Below are 20,336 nucleotides of genomic sequence, written 5' to 3'. Positions count from 1 at the left end.
TTTCCCAGTGCTCCACGCACAGCCTGCACTTTGCTCCTTGGTGCCAGCATTATACCCTCTGCTCTGCAAGCCAAGGGAATTGAATCCTTTTATGAACAAGTTTACCACGGACAGCAAGAACTTGAGTTTACTGTTCTAAATTGAAGATGGCAAGGGCAACAGTGTCAAGGCAATGTAAAAAAAATATTTATGCTGCTTTGGAAGAAAGTAATTTGAAAAAGACAAGTCTTTGGCAAAGTCTTGGATTGGAAAGGAAGATTATGAGAACTCCAGAAGTGTCAAGCTGGCCCTAGAATGAGGTCAGAGATGAGAAAAGTGAAATAACAATACACCACCAAAATTTTAAAAAGGAAAAAATAAGGTGAGCATGAGCAGAACTCTGTGGAACAAAGAGCAAAAGGGTCTTGGACAATGACAAGAGTAAACCCAGCCAAAAAGAGAAAACAGCCAGAAATAAACAGCCCTAGCAGCTTTTTAATGGTGTAGTCAACTGCAAGGTTTGCATAAGAAATGTTTCTTGTTTTTCACTACCTCTTTGGGAAATTTCCTGATCAATTCTTTCTCTTATTACAACCAGGTCTGTATTCTCAGCAAGTATGAGTCCTCCAACTCAATACACAAATAACAGCATCTCCTCAGCATCATGGTGGGGTCACTGTGCACACAAACACACAAATTAAAGAATGTCTTCTGGCACTAAATACCAACATCAGACCACTTCACTCCCAGTTCAAAAAACAACATGAAATTTGCCTGTTACAAAAATTACAGCTACTATAAGCAGCCTACAAAGTTACCAGAAAAATCCCACAAGACATTTCTTATTGGAGTCACAAAATCAGTGGCGTGCCTCATATCACAATCTTATTTTTATACCATGAAGTCCTTTAGCTGCTATGTCAAAAATACTTGTGTGTACAATTTGCCAGGATTTCATTATGCTCCAAGTCACAAATCAGGTCCGGGGGCAGGCAAAGGTTTAGTTTGGCAGCATAAGTACACAAAAAATCATAGCTCAAACAGACACTGATCTGAAATGGATATGGTGGGAGTAGAGTCTAATTCCTGTTTAATGCATGGGGTTTTTCTTATATACACTATACCTTTTGGGATCACCTATCAAAAGGCCTTTAGAAGTTCTCCAGTAAATCCTGGAAAACGCCTTGAAGAAACATCGTATACAGTAGTGACATTTTCCTCTTCCCAAAACATCCTTCAGCCTCACCAGATCAATCTTCCTTCCCATCCTCCCCTCTCTGGCCAGCTCCTTGGTGGCTCATGCCTCCCTTCTCTGTGTGAGCCTTGTTATTCCAGTTTCCACAGGCAGGCTCCCACAGACCTTTCCTTGGATTTCTCAGACTCATTCTGTCATTTCCACTCTCTGCGTGCTGCCTGCCTTGTGTACAAGTTTAGTCATCTAGTGCTCAAGGCTTCCCACGTATTTACTTGTCTGCTGTTTCTCCATCTCCTCTCCTCTGAAAACCCTCCTTATCTACAGGCAAAATCTGTGACAGCCTACACTCAAACTTTCCACAAACACAACTGCACCCCTGGTTGAGAGCTACAATGCTGATAAATATGAAAGACCACAAGCATTTTAACCACTACAATATCTCTGCCTGCAGCTGCAACAATCAGTAACCGCCTGAAATATTCTCACACAGCTTTGGAAAGAAACAAAATAATTTTGTCCATCTGTCTGCCCACCTTGGCCTGTTACATCCCTTAGTAACTCAAGAATCTGTCACCTGCACTTCTGCCAAATTTGTCAGAGGACTACTGACATGAGCTTTACAAAAACCACAGGCCAGATAGAGGACAGAAGCCTTGAGAAGCCAAGGACAACTGGGTAAATATCCTGAACCTTTCCCAGCTGCCGGCACAGCAAACAGAACACCTGACTCAGCTGGCTGCACAAATAAGGACAGGGTGGGTTGGGGTACAGGCAGCTCCTGGGAGCAGCCCTGGGCAAGGAGAAGCCACCAGGCACTGGGAGCCAGGCAGGAACTGCTGGGGTAGGATGTGGCAAAAACTCCTCAGGAAAGCAGGCTGCATTAATCCTCCTTGCAGAACGACTTTCCACCGAGCACCGTTTCCTATGGAAACAAAGTTTATATAATCACACTTTTCACTTAGATCCACCAGCTAATTCCAAACACATCTGAGAGGACAGTAGATGTTTTGAAGACAGGGTTTATGTGTTTATTGGCAGCCGGGGGTGCAGCAGGGAGGGCCTCAGCCTTGGCTCAACAGCTGTCTGCTTGCCTTGGCCATGTGGGCAACCCACTGGTAGGGGCAGGGAGCTGGGAATGCCACATGGGCAGGGAGGGATTGGGAGCACTGAAACAGGGAATGGTACAGGACAGGGGCAGGAGCCACGGGCACTGATACAGAGGGTGCTGGGACGTGGTCAGAAGACGGCCGGAACAACTCTCCCTTGTTCCCATCGCAGTTGCTGACATTCCCCCTGACCACTACAGGTCAATAAAGCCAGCTGGAAATGCTTTAGGGAGCCTTGTTCCACTTGGAAATGAAGCCAAGGCAGTGAGAAAATTCCGCAGTTTCCCTTCTCCACTTGACATGTTTATTCATCTCCTACATGACTGACATTAAAAATGTAACGAGGGTCCATGTACCCATCTGGATTTTAGCAGAGATGAGCCTGTCGCTGCTGTAGGATGGTGCCAACCAGCCTCTCCCACTCCTGAGGAGAGGCAGTGGGATTCTGGTGTCAGAACCAAGCTGACAACTTTGTACCATGAAGCAAAATAAACTTTTTACCTCAAATGGAGGCACATCTTGTAGTGACTATGTAGGTCAGATTTAAGGACACGGTGGGTGCATGCAGTCATTTTCAAATTAAAACAAGACACAAGCATGCCTGTTCTGTAATAAATACTAGGTGGGATCCACTCACAATGAATCCACTGCAAACCCAGGATCTACATTTTACAGTTTACTGTTTGGTCAGCCCCTAAAGCATTATGGATGTTGTAGGGCCTCAGAAGGTACAATGAAACAGCTGCAGTGCTTGTGCACATCTGTATCCAGAAAGGATCCAAAGAGAGATATCCTTTAAAAGGGTTAAACCCATGCCTTTGACAAGCACAGTCAGCGCTTCTGTGGACACACACTGTATTTTTCCACCAGTGGACAACGACCTTCGCCAGGCTGCGACTGGCACTCGGTGAGAGCCCGCGGCGCAGACGGCTGCTCCCAAGGGTTAACAGATGGCCAGAGAGGCTTCACAGCTGGACGGGGCTCCGTCCCCGGCTCAAAGCGAGCACCCACAAGAGGAATGAACCGCAGGAGCGCAGATACAAACTCCCACCGGCCGGAGCCGTGCAGCCCCGCCGGCCAGGGGCGAAGCCGGGGGTGTCCGGGGCCGGAGCCGCGGCTCAGGCCGGAGCTGTCAGGAAGGACGTGGAGGTGCTGGAGCGAGTCCAGAGCAGGGAACCGAGCTGGGGAAGGGTCTGGAGCGCCAGGGAGCTGGGGGGGCTCAGCCTGGACAAAGGAGGCTCGGGGGGACCGCGCTGCTCTGCACAGCTCCTGACAGGAGCCTGCGGCCAGGTGAGGGTGGGCTCTTCCCTCAGGCAACAAGCGGCAGGACAAGAGGAGGGAGCCTCGACCTGCGCCGGTGGAGGCTCGGGCTGGCCACAGGGGGGATTTTTCACGGTAAGGGTGGTTGGACATTGGAACGGGCTGCCCACCGTCCCCGCAGGTGGGTAAGGAAAGCCCGGACGTGGCACTTGGTGCCATGCTCTGGTTGACAAGGCGCTGCTGTTGGGTCACCGCCCGGACTCGACGATCCCGGAGGTCTTTTCCAGCCTCAGTGGGTTCTCCCGCCGCCGGTCCGGCCGCAGGGGCCCCTCCGCCCCCTCCCTCCCGCCCGCCGCCAGGCCCGGGAGCCCCTGCTGTACCCGCCCCGGGCCGCAGCAGCGCCGCGTCCCCCTGGCCAATGGGCGCCCGCCCAGCCCACCGCGCGCCGCCCGCTCGCCAATCAGCGGCCAGCGCTGCCCCGGCCGGGGAGACGCGGCCGGGCGCCTCCAATGGGAACGGCGGGGGGGGCGGCCGCCAATGGGGCGGCGGGGGTGACGCCGGCCCGCCCGGTGCCGCTCCGGGCTGCGGGCACGATCCCCGGAGCTCGGGTGAGAGCAAGCGAACCCGCGTCCGTCACACACCTTTTTCAAGTGCACGTGGAAAATGCTGAGCTGTGGCTCCGCGGGAGCAGGATGCTGTGGCAACGGGTCCCGTAACAACGCGCGCCGCCGTCAGAGGCACCTGGCTCGTCGGACTTTGGAATTACGGAATTATAGTTTCGAATTACAGCCCTCTTAACCAGTATTATTATACTATATAGCCCTAATATACCGCGCATTATGACTATGTGCAGTCCTGAGCAATACACCTCCTTTCATAATCTAGCACCAATAAATTGGACGCTATTCAACCACAACATCAATAGACTTTTATCTCTCCCCGTTCAACCACAAACAACGTATTAATTTAAAAATCTCCCCCGTTCAACTACGAATAACACATTAATTTCAACGTCCCCTCTGCGCTCCCGCACTCCCAATAGGCAATAACGCTCCAGTGTGGATGCAATCCGGCAGGCAGCCCACGTGTGAAAAACGCCAAGCACTTGGTTTGGAAATTTTAAAAGTTTAACGGTAGTAAAATGGTTATAAAAATAATAATATAATTAGAATAATAAAATTTGAATATTTGAGATTAGGACAATATGAGACAATAAAAACAAAGAGATACGGACATCCGGGTACCTTTTTCTGGACAACACAAGCCCAAAAAAGAACCCCCGTTAACAGAGGATTAACCCTTAAAAACAGTCACCTGCTGCATATTCATACAGCTCATACATGATGTAGAAATTCCATTCAAACACAGGATTCTGTCTGGTCACTGTCAACTTCTTCCTCTCAATCCTCATGCCGTCTTCCAGTCTGAGCGAGGTGGGAAGAAGTTAGTTTTCTGCTGATAAGGGAGCAATAAATTCCCTTTCTCTGAAAGATTTAGGTGTCCTGTGGCTTCTATCTGGTGTGAGTCCTTTCTTAAACAAATATATTGCATAGCACAGTTTCTATGTTAACATTATGTTATAACCTGAAACTATATTTAATACACTACTTAAGAAAGTTAATAGAGCATCACTTTCTAGCATAATACAATATTTACTTTAATACTTGTGAAAAGCCAATCATAAAATACACATTTTTCACATCACGGATAACCCAGCGCTGGATGCACCCACTGCAGCTACAGCCCCTTCCTCCACAGCTCCTCACTGTCCAGGACCTTTTCTCCAATGTTTCTGCTCCACTTGCTGCTCCTCGTCCTTTTGTGGTCCCTTTTCATGGAATCGTTTAGGTTGGAAAAGACCTCTCAGATCATTGTGTCCAACGTAGTTGACTGCTTTGTCTTGGGCTACCTTAACACTGCAACAAATACTTGCAGACTGCCCTGAAGTGGAAAATAAATGTGTTTCTTTCCAGGAATTTTCCCTTTCCCTCCTCCATTTTTAGGACTTGGAACGAAAACTTTTAATGGGACTTTTAAAAACCCCTTTGGAAAAAAAAAATAAAAATCATACCTAGTGCTTTATGACTTCCTGCTGCAAGCTTCCAAGTGCCTCAAGGAAACATCTTTGCAGACATCCACACTCAGGCTACTTCTCTTGTGCAATGCTATTGCTAGAGGGAAAGATATAAACATATAGATATATAGATATATATAGATATACAGATATATATCTATATTGTGTTATTAATGTCTATATAGATATATAGATATATGGATAGATATATAGATATATAGATATATAGATATATAGATATATAGATATACAGATATATAGCTATATATCTAGACTGTGTTATTAATATCTATATAGATATATATATATAGATAGATATATAAATATATAGATATTAATAACACATTGTTATGGACTGCTCCTCTGCCAGCTCCTCACCGAATTAAAGTTTTAAACCTAACCACAATCTCAGCTTTCATTATTAATTAGCAGGTTAATATTTAAGTGCTGAGCAGTTGTCTACAGCTATAGAAACATGAAGGGCTAAGCAGTGGCCAAGTGCATCAGGTTACAGACAGGCATGGGGCTGGGGTGTTGGATGGCCAGCAGGACACAGGGTGGTCACAAAGGGCCATCACCTTCCAGAAGTGACAGGCAGAAGAGCTTTGTTATCCCTTGCCAAGAGCAGAGCCCAGGAAGATCAAGAGAAAGAGCTGGAATAAGGAATATATCTCAGGCTGGAGAACAAGGTCTGACTGGGGAAGAACAGCAGCCAAAGGACCATCTCAAAAGCTGGAGCTGGTGTGAGAAGGAAGCAATAGAGGCTGTGAAATAATTCTATCTGCTCCAGGAAAACCTCTCCATGCTGAAAAGGAGAAAAGCTTTAAATCAACATACACTCTCACCAGATACTGCACAGATCTTCCTATTCAAAGAGCTGTGTGATCCTGGCAGCAGGCTAAAATCTGATTTATACAACAAAAAAGAAGCTCCTGAGTCAAGGATGGCACTTAGACCTAGCAAAGCATGTTAAGCATGGCTTTGCAGAAGATACCTGTACAAAATAAAGCCAGGTGTCAATAAGGTGAAGGCACAGAAATAATAAAAAAAATTTGAGGCAGCATGCCTCTGAGGTCAGGTATCAAGCACTGGCTCTTGGATGGAAACTCTTCAGAAAAGGTGCCACCCCCAGCTCTCTTCCTCCCTGCCAGGCAGTGGAAAGACAAACAGGAGTCCTTGCCTTGACTCACCCAGGAGGAGCCCTTGGACCCTGTGAAATGGGAAAGAACATAGGAGACATGAGACAGACACCAGGGAAGGACAGGGCAGGTGAGCTGAGGAGCTCTTAATGTGCACCAAGACTTCTCACACCAGTGTGAGGAGTTCACTCAGCTCAGAGCCCAACTCAGTGCCCACTGTCCCCTGCCCTCCCTGCACTGTGACTTGTGGGGAAAAGGTCATTTCTCAGTGGAAATGTGCCACAAGGAAGCTGTCACTGGGACTGCAGAGTGGCAAAGGGGTCCCTCAGCACATTGTCCAAAAGGCCAGATCCTTAATATTGGGATGGATAGAACCAGGTTTGGACAATGTGTAAACCCTCAGGAGTCCCCCAGGCACAAAACCCCAAGCGTGGCTGTGCTGACTCAGTCCAGGTGAGCTCAAAATCAGCTGTCAGCAGCTGTCCCTGCACCTGAGGAGCAGAGAGGCCACTCGGGCTGGCTCCTCTCTCCTGGACTGTCCAGAGAGAAGGACAGCAAGAGACTTCCCTCTGCAGCCTCCAGCTCCTGGAGCTCCATCCCTTCATCAGTGAGCATGTGAAGGCACCAGCACCAAAGGGCTGCTGCTGAGCATTTCTGCCTTGTGACTCCTTAATCTGTTTCAAGGAAAAATCAACAGGGTTAGTTTGTATAGGTGCTTTGAGCCACCTGGGTGATTTTGCCTGGAGCAGATTAGGAAATGTACACCCCAGTTGCTCCCAGACAATGCTGGATTCGGGAGTTACAATAAGAAACTACATGTGTCAGTATTTTAACAGAGCACCACACCCTGAACGTGAAGTTAAAGCAGTTATGTGAGGCATTAAAAATCTTTTTAAAACTGTCAGGCTTATTTATACAGTTTTAAGTGTGTAATTAAATATTTGGGGTTTTTTTAAACTCCAAAACTGTGTTTAACTGGAAAGACAAAAACACACATTTAACATTTAAACTCCCTTAATTGCTTTTAAATGTCACCACAAATTAAAGAGTGTTTATTCTCAGTCTAATTGACAGCACCAAGAAGACGTCACCTCTCCACCTGAGCACCAAGGCTTTAAAGGAACAGCAATGCACATTTGCATTGCACAAGCTGATTTTATTGTCCCTTTCTCCTCATCAGCACCTCTGTGTACCTTTGATGGCCCTGTGCCTGCTCCTGCCTGTTCTCCTGCATAATTGAAGTTGATAATCCTAACTTCATTCACTGGAGGAGCAGCCACCAGCTCACCACAGACCAGGTCTCCTCGTGGAGAGAGGGAAGAGTCCTGCTCCCTCGGGACAAGAAAACCAAGAGCAGTTAGACAAAGCCCAGATATTTGTTGGGGTTCCACGGAGGACAACTAACTCCCCTCTGCATCCTTTCACCAGAGACTGTGCCAGAAGACAGAGAATTTGGGAATTATTAACATCTCATCAGAGCTGCACGTACTGGAAACATGACTAGGGCAATGGAGTGGCCATTTCAAATTGACTGAAACTGGATAAAATAAAAGGCTTTAAAGGAACAGCAATGCACATTTGCATTACACAAGCTGATTTTATTGTCCCTTTCTCCTCATCAGCACCTCTGTGTACCTTTGATGGCCCTGTGCCTGCTCCTGCCTGTCCTCCTGCATAAATTGATAATCCTAACTTCATTCACTGGAGGAGCAGCCACCAGCTCACCACAGACCAGGTCTCCTCGTGGAGAGAGGGAAGAGTCCTGCTCCCTTGGGACAAGAAAACCAAGAGCAGTTAGACAAAGCCCAGATATTTGTTGGGGTTCCACGGAGGACAACTAACTCCCCTCTGCATCCTTTCACCAGAGACTGTGCCAGAAGACAGAGAATTTGGGAATTATTAACATCTCATCAGAGCTGCACGTACTGGAAACATGACTAGGGCAATGGAGTGGCCATTTCAAATTGACTGAAACTGGATAAAATAATAAATGAATAAATTTTTAAATCTCTTTTTAAAATTCAGAGTCATCTTAAGTTAAAGTTTGGCAATTTCATGGAGCATCAGTGCCCAAAACGAACTTTTGGAAAGTAGAATCCCTGCCCATGGCAAGGAGTTGGAACTAGAGGATCCTTTAGGTCCTTTTCCAACTGAAACCATTCTGTGAGTCTATGAATAAAAGCAGTGGGCACTGTTCTGAGCCTTCTGTAAAATATTAAGGTTCATCACGTCCTGGAAAAAGAAAGGGAGAAGAGAGACTGACTTGCTTGGAAAACAAACTCCACAGGGACAGATGCTACCAAGGAAAAGGGGCAGTACCCACAGTACTAAGATTTTACCTTTCTTTCTCTCTAGAGAAGTGTTGCAGATACTGGATTAAAGCAATTTTCGTTTCTCACAACCAATCAAGCTCTGTTGAGCTGGGGGGGTTGAAACAAGTCACTGTGCTGTGACAACATGCCAGCCAGGCTGTTGTGCATCTTCTCTTGTACGTGGGTATTAGCCCAAAATAACTCAAGATATTTAAATCACAACTAGCTGACTTCAGAGCAAACCCAGAAAGCTGTGCAGAGACTCTTATGGCTCTTCCTGTCACTTTCTCAGGCTGCCACCAGAACATGGGGATTTATTTTTAATGTGTGGCCTTTATCAGATTCCTGGTATGAAAGTCCTTCCTTCTTCATGTGAGCCTTGTGAAAGAGAGGGATCACAGCAAGGATCCTGAACACAGCCTTGAGAACTGACCTGGAGAACTTCTAAGTCATTTAACCTTGACCCCAACTTGGCTGCTAATACAACAGCTACAGAATGAGAACTGCTTTCATGAAAAAGGCCTCTAATTCCCCTCCTAGTGATTCAAGACATCACTCAAATTTACCCACCATAATAGAGGAGTAATTGATGCTGAGTGTCCTCCATGGCTACCCAGCTGACACTTCCTTACAGATACCCCCTTGATGGTTTCCCTTCAGGGCTGTAGGGAGCTGCTGCAGAATGCAGGGTGAATTTCCCTTTTGTTCAGAAGGTTTTGGTGCTGTTCAGTGGCAGCAAATTCCAGAGACAACTGAAAGGAACTGCTCCTCTGTGAGCAGCAATCCTCAGGACCAAAGCTGCTTTGGCAGAGGGGCAGCCTGTGTGACCCCCATGCACAGCTGTGGATATTGCTGTGGATATTGCATCTGGAGCACAACCAGGAGAGCTTTCAGTGGGGTAAGGACAAGGAGGGAGCAATCCCAGTCTTTTTGGAGCTAAGCTATTCACATGTCAAGTCTAATTCTACTTCCATGAACACCTCCTGCCTTGGAAGCTGGATCTTTCTGGAAGAATTTTTTCAGTGTCCATAAATACTTTTATTCTCAAAGGTTTTTCTGGATGGACACACTGGCTCTGTGCAGAAATCCCTTTCTTGTTCACTGGGATGGGATCTACAGGGGGGACTGCCTGGCCAGCTCACTGCTCCCAGGGCTGCAGCTCTGCTCACTGATCTCAGCAGGATGAAAGCACAGAGCCCAGGGAGGGTGACATAGCTGGAGGTGAAGGAAAACCATACCACAGTCTGAAACTGCTGTGATTTTGAGATGGGAGATGGTATCTTTATAGTCACTGATAAACTGGAGCTTGAACTTCCTCTAGGATGGAGTAAGGGTCTAAAACTGAGGCAGATCAACCAGCATCATTCCTTCAGTAGGAAAATGGTTCCTGAAGTGTAAGACTAATGATATCCAACCTTGCTCACCCACAAAGATCAACAACTCCAGCTCTAGCAAACTGAATTTATGTGACAACTCATTTCTACTGCACATTCTGGCTCCGCTCAGCCCAGTTTGTCTGAGTTTCCCCTTCTGCAGACAATGGAAACATGTGGGAATTAAACATCCTCTCACCCTTGGAGGAAGTCAATTAGACCAGGCAAATCTCAAGGGAGGAAATCAATTAGACCAGGCAACTCTCAAGGCGATTAAACATCCTCTCACCCTTGGAGGAAGTCAATTAGACCAGGCAACTGTCAAGGTCAAGAGTGCACTTGCAGCACTCAGGTGCTCCAGGCAGGACATGAGGAATGGGGCAGCTCCCAGGCTGCCATGCCTTCCCCTGCAGTGCTGGCTGCTCTCACATCACCAGGAGCCTCCTCAAACACTCCCCTCCTCTTTCTGATCTTTAATCCTGCACAGGAAGGGGATGCTGTGCTCAACCTGGAGTGAGAAGGGAAACTGATCCCTTTGTAACCAGGATGCTCTCTGCCCAGAGTCAGTCCAGAGCACAAGCACAGGAAGGCATCCAGGACAAGTTCCAAAGAGCCAGCCCATCCTCTGAGTGACCTGCAGCAAGAACAAACACAGAGCTGCTGCTCTGCATATTCACAGTGCACATTTACCATTGAACTTTGCAGCTCTTACATTTTTAAACAAGAGTCCAGACTGGTAAGGAAATGATTACCACCCTGACTTCACCTTGCCATGAAGCAGCTCCCTCCAATGCTTCCAGCTCTGCAGAAGAAAGTCCTTCAGGAAACTCAACCCACTGCAGGTGCATTCTTCAGATCTTGTTAGCATATTCCTCATCATCCTCTTTTTGGTAAATGAGCTTTTGTGGTTTAGCCACAGGACTGAAGAAATATTTCTAACAGAAAAGATACAAAGGATTTTCACTTTTTAATCTGACTTTGAAGACAAACAAAACCTTCATTGGAAAAAATAAAAGTTTCTCTAAAAGATGGTATGAATTAATCTAATCACTGGCCTATAGTATCAGAAACAAGGATCAGCAAGTCCTGGAGAAAGTCCCTCCAAACATCTCCACAGGGTGTCAGTGTTATTTCAAATTTGGGTCATTTTATGCTGGAATCACACTAATTTTTCACCACATTATTTTTATGAGTCTGTTCCTCAGAGAGCAGCTGCCACCACAGAATTTTGCCCGCATTTTTCCTTCTATTTAAATTAAATTCATTTAATTAAAACAAAACACCTTAAAACAGGGAGATGGAAACACGTAGTTACTGTGGTCTGGGGACAACGGGAGATTCCAGAAGGATCTGCAATGGGACCACCATTATAAATCTGCTCCCAGTTTGCTGGTGGGATTCCCAGTTGCTGCTGGGCAATGATCTTCCAGCAGGTGATCCAGAGCTCTTCCAGAGGCACCAGCCCAGAGCTCCATGTCCTTTCCCTGACACAGCCACCATAAGCATCTCTGGCACTTCAAGAGTCTGCCACAACCCATTCAGCATTTGAGAGCTGTTTGAGAGCTGACTCTGAGGCAGAACAAAGCTGTTTAAGTTGACCCTTGCCAAAAATTATTTTCCAGACATGTTACTAGCATGGCTGTGCTGGAACAAGGTCCCACTGTGCTCTGGCAGCCGTGGCAGATGTGTCTGTGACACACAATATCCCCACTGCCGTGGGTGCCCCGAGTGACTGCACAGCCAGCTCCAGTGCCTCTGCAGGGCTCTGCTCTTGTTGATCCTTGTTTTTGATCCAACACTCCTTTTCCCAGCAGCTTTCTTCATCAGTGGTCCAGCCTTCTACAACACTCCTATAATAGCTCCCTTTCTAACCTGGAATTATGAGAGTTACTGGAAGCACTGTTGGATGTCCAACAGGGATGAATCCCCAGTCAGGAAGTTTCTACAACTATTTACCACTCAGCATTTCAGTTCTTTATCATATTATTCTAAAATTTGCCATTTCTTATCACATCACCCTGAAGAACTTCCCTGAAAGCAGTGCTCAGGAACGTGCCTGTAACAGCAGCAAACAGGCAGCACATTGTGTTAGCCCTGCACAGAAATGTTCTGCCTCAGATACCAGGCAGCAGTTGGACAAACAGGGGTGCTTCTCAGCAGGACCATCAATTTAAGCTGCCTTGCCATATTCCTCATCATTTATCCTCCCACCCCTCTGCCAGCCTTTCAGATGTGTCAATAGCATGGCCTGTGAGGCTGGGAAATAAGTTGAATTGCAGAACTGACCTAAATTAAAAATAATCTGGTATCAAAGTAAGTCAGTATATATTTAACCCAGATTAGTGAGCCCATCCAATTCACCACCTGCCCAGTAGTTGTGCCACCAGGACCAAGTGTGGGAAGAGCACTGAGTGGGAAGGAGGTGCTGGACATTTAAATCAGTGCAGTTCAGTTTATACCCCTGGAGCCTGACTTGCCTTAAAGTAACAAAGAGATGAAACCCCAGATCTCAAAAAATGCCTAAAAATTCAACTTCCCATAAACCAAAAAATGGTTTGGGTTGGAAGGGACCTTAAAGATCCTCTCATTCCACCCCCCTGACATGGGCAGAGATACCTTCCACTGTCCCAGGCTGCTCCAAGCCCTGTCCAGCCTGGCCTTGAACACTTTCAGGGATGGGGCAGCCACAGCTTCTCTGGGCAACCTGAGGGCCTCCCCACCCTCAGAGGGAAGAATTTCTTCCCAGATTTCAGGAGTTTCTTGTTCTAACATTTTTGTGTTTATGTCCTACATAAGCAAAGAAGGGCAACAAACAGCAACATGTCCAGAGGAGGGGAACAGAGCTGGGGAAGGGGCTGGAAAGTCTGGAGAAAAGGAGGCTCAGGGGACACCCTGTGACTCTTTAAAACCACTTGACAGGCAGTTATAGCCACGTGAGGGTCAGGCTCTTCTCCCAGGTTAACAAGTGATGGGACAAGAGGAAATGTTGCACTAGGGAAGGTTTCCATTGGGTATTAGGAAAAATTTTCTCATTGAAAGGGTTGTCAAGCCACAGACCAGGCTGCCCAGGGGAGTGGTAGAACCACCATCACTGAAACTGCCCAAAAAACGTGTCTGTGGCACTTGAGGACACAGTTCAGAGGTGAACACTGTGGTGGTGTTGGGGGAACAGTTGGACTTGATGATCTTAGAGGTCTTTTCCAACCTTAGCAATTCCATGACTCTAAGACAGCTGCTTCTTTCTGCTTTCCCCACCACAGAAAGCAGGGCACCAGGCAGGGGACCAGCCTCACAGCAAGCCCAGCTCCTGCTCAAAGCTACCTGGTGGTCTGCAGAACATAAAAATATTTTGGAACAGCTGCACTGGATGATGGCAGAGAAGGAATATTGACTGGGACCGCTGCGGCTATTTCTTAAGTCTTTAAAAGCGAAACATCATGGCAGCTATTTAGCATGGCTTTTGAAAATTCAAATATTGACAGAAGGAAGTTTTCCAAAGGATGCCAGCAGCTTTTGCAGGAACCCCAGTAGTCGAAACACTGCGGTGTCAGATGTGGGCAGCAGCACAAGCAAGCCCACAAGCTCCACGGAGGCAGGAGAACTTCCAGCACTCTGCCCTGTGCAAGGCATGCCCTGGAGCTGGGGGTGCCAGGGCTGCAGGGTGGAAGGGAGAGGCTGAAATGCCCCGAGGAGCTACAATCACACAAGCCAAATCCTGCATTTTACTGGGAGAGAGTGACTTCACTCTTTACCTCCCCTTCCCCACTTCCCCTGCCCCAAATGGACAGATGTGGCTTTGCAAGAAATTAATTACAGATGGAGGCTTAAAAAAAGGGGGAACCCCCCCCTCCCCCACCTCTCAACCACAAGGCTCCTCTGCAGACTTGAGGATGGATGGGGCGACCTGGGAAAACTGGCAGATGGAAAACCCATTACAGATGTGAGGTTTGGAGAATAAGGCTGAGGGACAATTTGAGAGTTGTAAATTTTAACTTTGGGGGTTTAAATGCATCGCCTAGCAACACAAAACAAATAGGAAACAAGAAGCCTCATGAGAGAGATGCTTAAATATTTTAAAATCCCTATTTGAGCTGAAGACTACATTACCAGAGACCTGAGGGGCTGCTATTCTCAACAGCTACAGTCAAGTCAAAAAGAAAATGAGGACTGTAATCTCATTTCCACACCAAAATGTACATAATTTATTTTTGTCAAGGAAAACAGTTATTTGTTTGTTCCCGCTCCTGTTTTGCATGCTACAAACCTGAAAAAGATCAGAATGCACAAGGAAATTTTAAGCATTTTTCTGCCCAGGAAAGGATATCATAAGCTGTTCAAATACAGGCAGGGAAGCTGCTTTACTGGGCATGTATATATTGTATATGATCATTGCTACCATATGTCTGACCCTCGCTACATGGTCCAATGCCATTTTATGCTGCTGCATAAATCATCTCCTAAAACTCCTGACATCTCAAAGGATGGCAGGGGCCTCCATCTCCAGGGAGAGAAGGAGAAGGATGAAAAAGAACAGATCACCTGGAAACAAATGCTGAACATTTTATGCTATTTCTTCACCATGAAAAGTGTAAGAGGGAAGGAAGAGCAACAACAAAAAAGACATTACCAGATTTGAAAGGTCAAATATTAGTTTTTTTTTTTTTTGTTTGTTTGGTTTTTTTTTAAATATACTGAAACAGTACAAATACCAAGTAAAGCAAAGTATGTCTCTTCTGAACAAGCCTATGGCCAAAGCCTCACCTTCTGCAGCAAAACATGAAGGAAAAATTCGTTAAAGATTAAAAAAGAAATTCCCAAGGAACCAAAACTCCTTTCAAAAATTCTCTTCTTCTCAGAACCTGTAAAAGCAGTTCTTCAAATGCATACCTACATCTTTAAATACAAAAAAAAGCACATATCAGGTAGTTCTTTGCCTTATTCTGCCCATGGTGTTACCTCTGGGGTGTGCTGAGCTGGATGCAGCTTGCACTGATCCTCTCCTGAACTGCTGAACGTGACATCATCCTGCTGCTTTCATGAAGGAGGGCCACATCAGTGGAGTTCAGAAATAACCCAGACATTCCCACTTGGTTTTGCTGCTTGAGCAAGAAGGGATATGGCAGCCCCACAGTTTTGGAGGCTTTTTCCTTTCTTTTTTTTTTTTTCTTATCTGAAAAAAGCCAAGCACAGAAGCCCAACCATAAATAACCTGAAATAACTAATGCTTGCAAGAGTTAAAATCATTAGAAAAGCTCCTCAGTGGCTTAGAACTCCAGGCCATTAAAACCAGCTGTTCATATAAAGATTTAAACTTCAAAATCAATGAAAAAACTAGAAGCATAATGGACAGATCTTGCTTAATCTAATGGCCAGAAATATGGAGAGCAAAGAGCACTTAGAGAAAAGGCATTCTGACATAGAATCATGGAATGGTTTGATTTGGAAGGGACCCTAAAGATCTAATCTAAGCCATCCCAATCCTGGTGGACATCTTCCACTATCCCAGGCTGCTCCAAGCCCTGTCCAGCCTGGACTTGGACATTTCAGGGATCCAGGGGCAGCCACAGCTTCTCTGGGCACCCTGTGCCAGGGCCTCCCCACCCTCACAGGGAAGAACTTCTTCCTAATATCCAGTTAAAATCTACTCTGTTAGTTTGAATCCATTTCCCCTTATCCTGTCACTCCACACCCTTGTAAATAGTCTCTCCCCATCTTTCCTCTAAGTTCCTTCAGGTACTGAAAGGCCACCACGAGGTCACCCCAAAGCCTTCTCTTTTCCAGGCTGAACAATCCCAATTCCCTCAGCCTTTCCTCCCAGCAGAGCTGCCCCATCCCTCTGATCATCCTGGTGCCTCCTCTGGATACTCCACCAGGTCCTTGTCCTTCCCCTGCTGGGACCCCAGGCTGGAGGCAGCTCTGCAGGTGGGAAATGTTTCTGTACAGATCCTCACAGCAGTTTATAAGCAGCACTACATCAGCTGAAATCAGAGGTAAAGAGCACAGGGAAGACTCAAAGATCCAACTCCAGCTGTGGTTCATCTCCTGGCAGCAAGAGATGTTCAAAATGCAACCAAACACTGTTTTGTGGGCATGGCACAGTGAGGGTGTAAATCAGCAGTGTCTGCTGCCTGCACACTTGCCTGAAAGCCAACACTAGGCCATGCCTGGAACAGAGGCTTTGGGGAAACAGCTTGATCTTGGGTCAAAAGAGGCATGTGTGAAAATCTCCACCAAGAGGGATTTTAGATGGATACTTTTAGCTTGACCAGGGACAGGAGCAGAGACCACAGGCAGGCTGATGGTAGAAACAGCGTGTGTGGTGGGTGAGTGCTCCCTTTTCTCATGTTCCATTTTCCCATCTCCCTGTCCAAACCCATGGCACAGGACTACCAAGACTTCTTTCCTCCACTATTCTTGCAAGGCTCTTCTTTTTGGTTTTGCTTTGCAGATTGAGAAAGTGAAGGAGCATCTTTCCAGTCCCTGAATTACATACTAGGTTATTAAATCACCCACAGATCTCATTTACCAGACCTAATTTGAGAATATATCTATTTAAAAAATCACTTGGTGGACAGCACCAGCAGATGACCTTAAATAAGGCCCCAGCAGCTCCTAGGAGGTTTTTCTACAATCAGTTAAAACTACTTGTCAAGATGGTAAATACATGCCAGAAACTGATGGTCTCATCTAAGCACAGACTCCCTGCTGCTGCTGGTACCACCCCTAACCTGGGGTAACACTGGCTGGAAAGTTTTCCAAAATTCCCTTGGATAGCTAAGAGTCTAGTTTTCCAGGATTAAAAAGCCAAGGAAATCTGGCACCTTACACTGTGAAAAAGCCCTTATAATTTCCTTTCTTTTACTCCCTACAAAATTCTCATGGGTCTTTGATGCACAATATGGGAAGCAAAATGAAACACAAATTAATTATTTCCCCATTGCCAGCTGCTTTTCCTTGCAGTGAAACTTCCTGTCATGGTTCCATCACAGATGTGTTGTGAGACTGGCCTGCTGCAGCACTGCTGCCCAGCTTGGCTTGCATTTTTTTTGGAAGCGAGTGGGATAGAGAAGGCACAGTGAACAGTGAGCCCTGCTTTGTTGGATTCTTTCCTGGATAAAGGCAGGAGTTCCTAGCAAACCCCACTGTTTGTGGCCAGAAGGTTCCCCTAGCCAAGGACGTGACACCAGGTCACTTGACACAGGGAGAGCTTAACAAAGAGAGAGTTTACTCGTGCTCTTGGCTGAAAACAGGCAGCTAAAAACTGCGCTCGAATTAAAGGGCATTGTGGTGTGGAAACTGAAATCCCATCAGATGTTCCACTGGCAGACAGAAGGAGCAGCTCCCCCAGCAGAGGCAGCGAGGGCCGAGGGGCTGGGCAGGCCTGCCCGGCTGAACAGGGCTCCCCTCTCTGCGTGCTGCTGAAACCCTGGCTTTGGCAGGAGCTCCAGGCAGAGGAGATAGATGTGGGGCAGGAGAGATGACAGGGAAAAAGAGCATGGAGAGAGATAGGAGGGGAAAGGGGCTGCCTTGTTCCCAACCCTCTGCCTGCCCCATCCCTCGTGAAAAGGCCCCTTCAGGCAGACCTATCTGTCAGCCTCTGACCTGCCTTTCAACATTATGATGCTCTTTGATTTTATTCATTCCTGCTGGAGGTTTTGCTTAAATATAAACAGCAGAGCATTTCAGCCGGAATTAAAAAAATACAAATAAAAGAAATGAGAAATTCCCCAAGCCTCCAGGCACATTTTAAAACACATTAAAAAGGATACGACAGTACCGGCTTCATACATACCACAGCTGCAGTGACTCGCAGCAAAAGTAAGGAAGGTTGAATGTGCTAGTGTTTTGTTTTAAAATATGGCCTTCACATTCAGAGAGATCTCTACAACACCAAAACCTGAAGGAGAGAGTGAGAAATTCAGTGATTCCCGCCTTTCCCCACCTTGATATTTCTGCTTCTCCATGTGCAGGCCAGGCTGGACTGTGGGAGAGCAGAAGCTTTTGTGAGGTCCCCAGGACTCCGGGAAACACAGGCAGCTTTACACTAGGATTTACAACCAGTAGGTAAAGAACAACTCCAAAGGTGTTTTATTACTTGTGATGAGGGACTATCAAAGAAGCCACAGGCTGCTTTGCCAACTGTTTGGTGTTACTCCTTTAGTTCTTACTGGCAACCCTCTAGGCTACTGCTCTATTTTTCTTTCCCCCTCCCACTCGCTTATCTTTCATCTTCCAGTCTCCAACATTAACTCAATTTCATGTTGGAAATTAATCTGCGCAAATGCTAAAGAAGTTCTGCTGCTAAAAAAGAAAAATAGAAAAGAAAAAAGGCAGCAGGTCAAGTATCTGACCCACACAGAGGCCAGGGTAAATTACACACACGCAGAGGCCAGGATGCTACTCCAGAACTTTATCACAACACTAGTTGGGCAAACAGAAGACAAGTTCTTGAGTTCTTTTAAATGAGTCACCAGTAAAGGCAGAAAGCTTTTTTGCACAGATTTTGACATTCCTATTTTCTGGTTTGAAACATGGCCAAAGGATGAACATGGATGATTTTCCTTTGGTAAGCACAGGGCTTTAATGACATGCCCCACCTTGTGATTAACAGTAATGTCTGGGTTTCTTGATTCCTCTGACACGAAGACCAAACAGTGTTGGAAACTGTGTATATTTACCATATCCTTCTGCTTTTAGCAGTTTTCAAATACTGCCCAAAATAGAAGTTCAGACTTGCACTGTGATTGACACTTGTACTGTGGGAGACAAAAGATTAAGAAATCTAAGGGAATATTGACTGACACTTGTTTGCCCTGGGTGAAAATAAAGAGGCCCAGCCAGGGCAGGATCAGTAGAGATGGACTGGCTGCCTGTGTAACTTAAACAAAAATGGGGAGAGAGAGGTGGTCTATGCTGCCAATCTATACTGGAGGATTTAGGAGCAAATAAAGCTCTATTAATCTTTTCTAGCTTGTAAGTAGAGATGTTTTACTTTTTGTAACACCATTTCAAGTTAAACCCAGATGGTGCAAATCAAGCTGTAATGCTCATTAAAGATATTTAAAAAAAAAGTGTTTATTCCATCCCTTCAGCATTCCAAGCAGTTCAGAGGGCAGAGCACCCACCCTGAGCAAGGATTGCACATGGCATACTTGACTCTGGCAAGGGAGCACAGTTCCAGCAGTGGCTCTCTGCAAATGGCCCCTGAAGCCACGACTGAGACTTCCAGACCAGGAGTCACTGGTGGATGGAAAATGCACCCAATTTCTAAGCTGACAACTGCCACAAGTACTGGCTAAGGCACATCTTTTTAGAACAAAATACAGTTTTTTCCTCTCAACACAGAGTTACAAGGCATTTTGGGAAACAAAATGGAATCTTTAAAGCATTAACCATTTTTCTTCTTTTTTCTCCCCTTTGTAAACTGTACCTTCACCAAGAATTCTTCATGTTTACAAAACTGCCTATACATCTTTTCCATGGATTACACTGTTTATAGTGACCATTAAATTCTACACAGACCACTATGTAAATGACCAGTTAAGCCTGGGTAAACACCCACCTTGTTTTTCCAATCCCACCATTACTTTTGCATTTACTCTTGTTTATCTGCTGTCTTGCAATGCCTTTTCTTGGCCTTACAACCACATTAACTTGCTCCTGCAGTCCTTTCTATGAGCAAATTGTTTAAAAGAAATACCTAGGTTTTTATGTAATAAAATGTGAAAACCCCAAAGATGCTGTCCAGTGTAAATCATGATGGAACACTGATAATAAACGAACCTTATTCATGCCAGATAAAGCAACAAATCCTAATTTAACACACCAAATAATTTATCCTTAGCCAGAAAGACACTCAGACATTCAAACAGCCGTCTTTGTACATATGGAGAAGCTG

This window comes from Passer montanus, unplaced genomic scaffold (assembly GCF_014805655.1).
Source record: "Passer montanus isolate IOZ18808 unplaced genomic scaffold, ASM1480565v1 scaffold71, whole genome shotgun sequence".
NCBI classification, from domain to species: domain Eukaryota; kingdom Metazoa; phylum Chordata; class Aves; order Passeriformes; family Passeridae; genus Passer; species Passer montanus.
The sequence above is the reverse complement of the archived record's forward strand: the minus strand, read 5'-3'. Positions refer to the sequence as shown.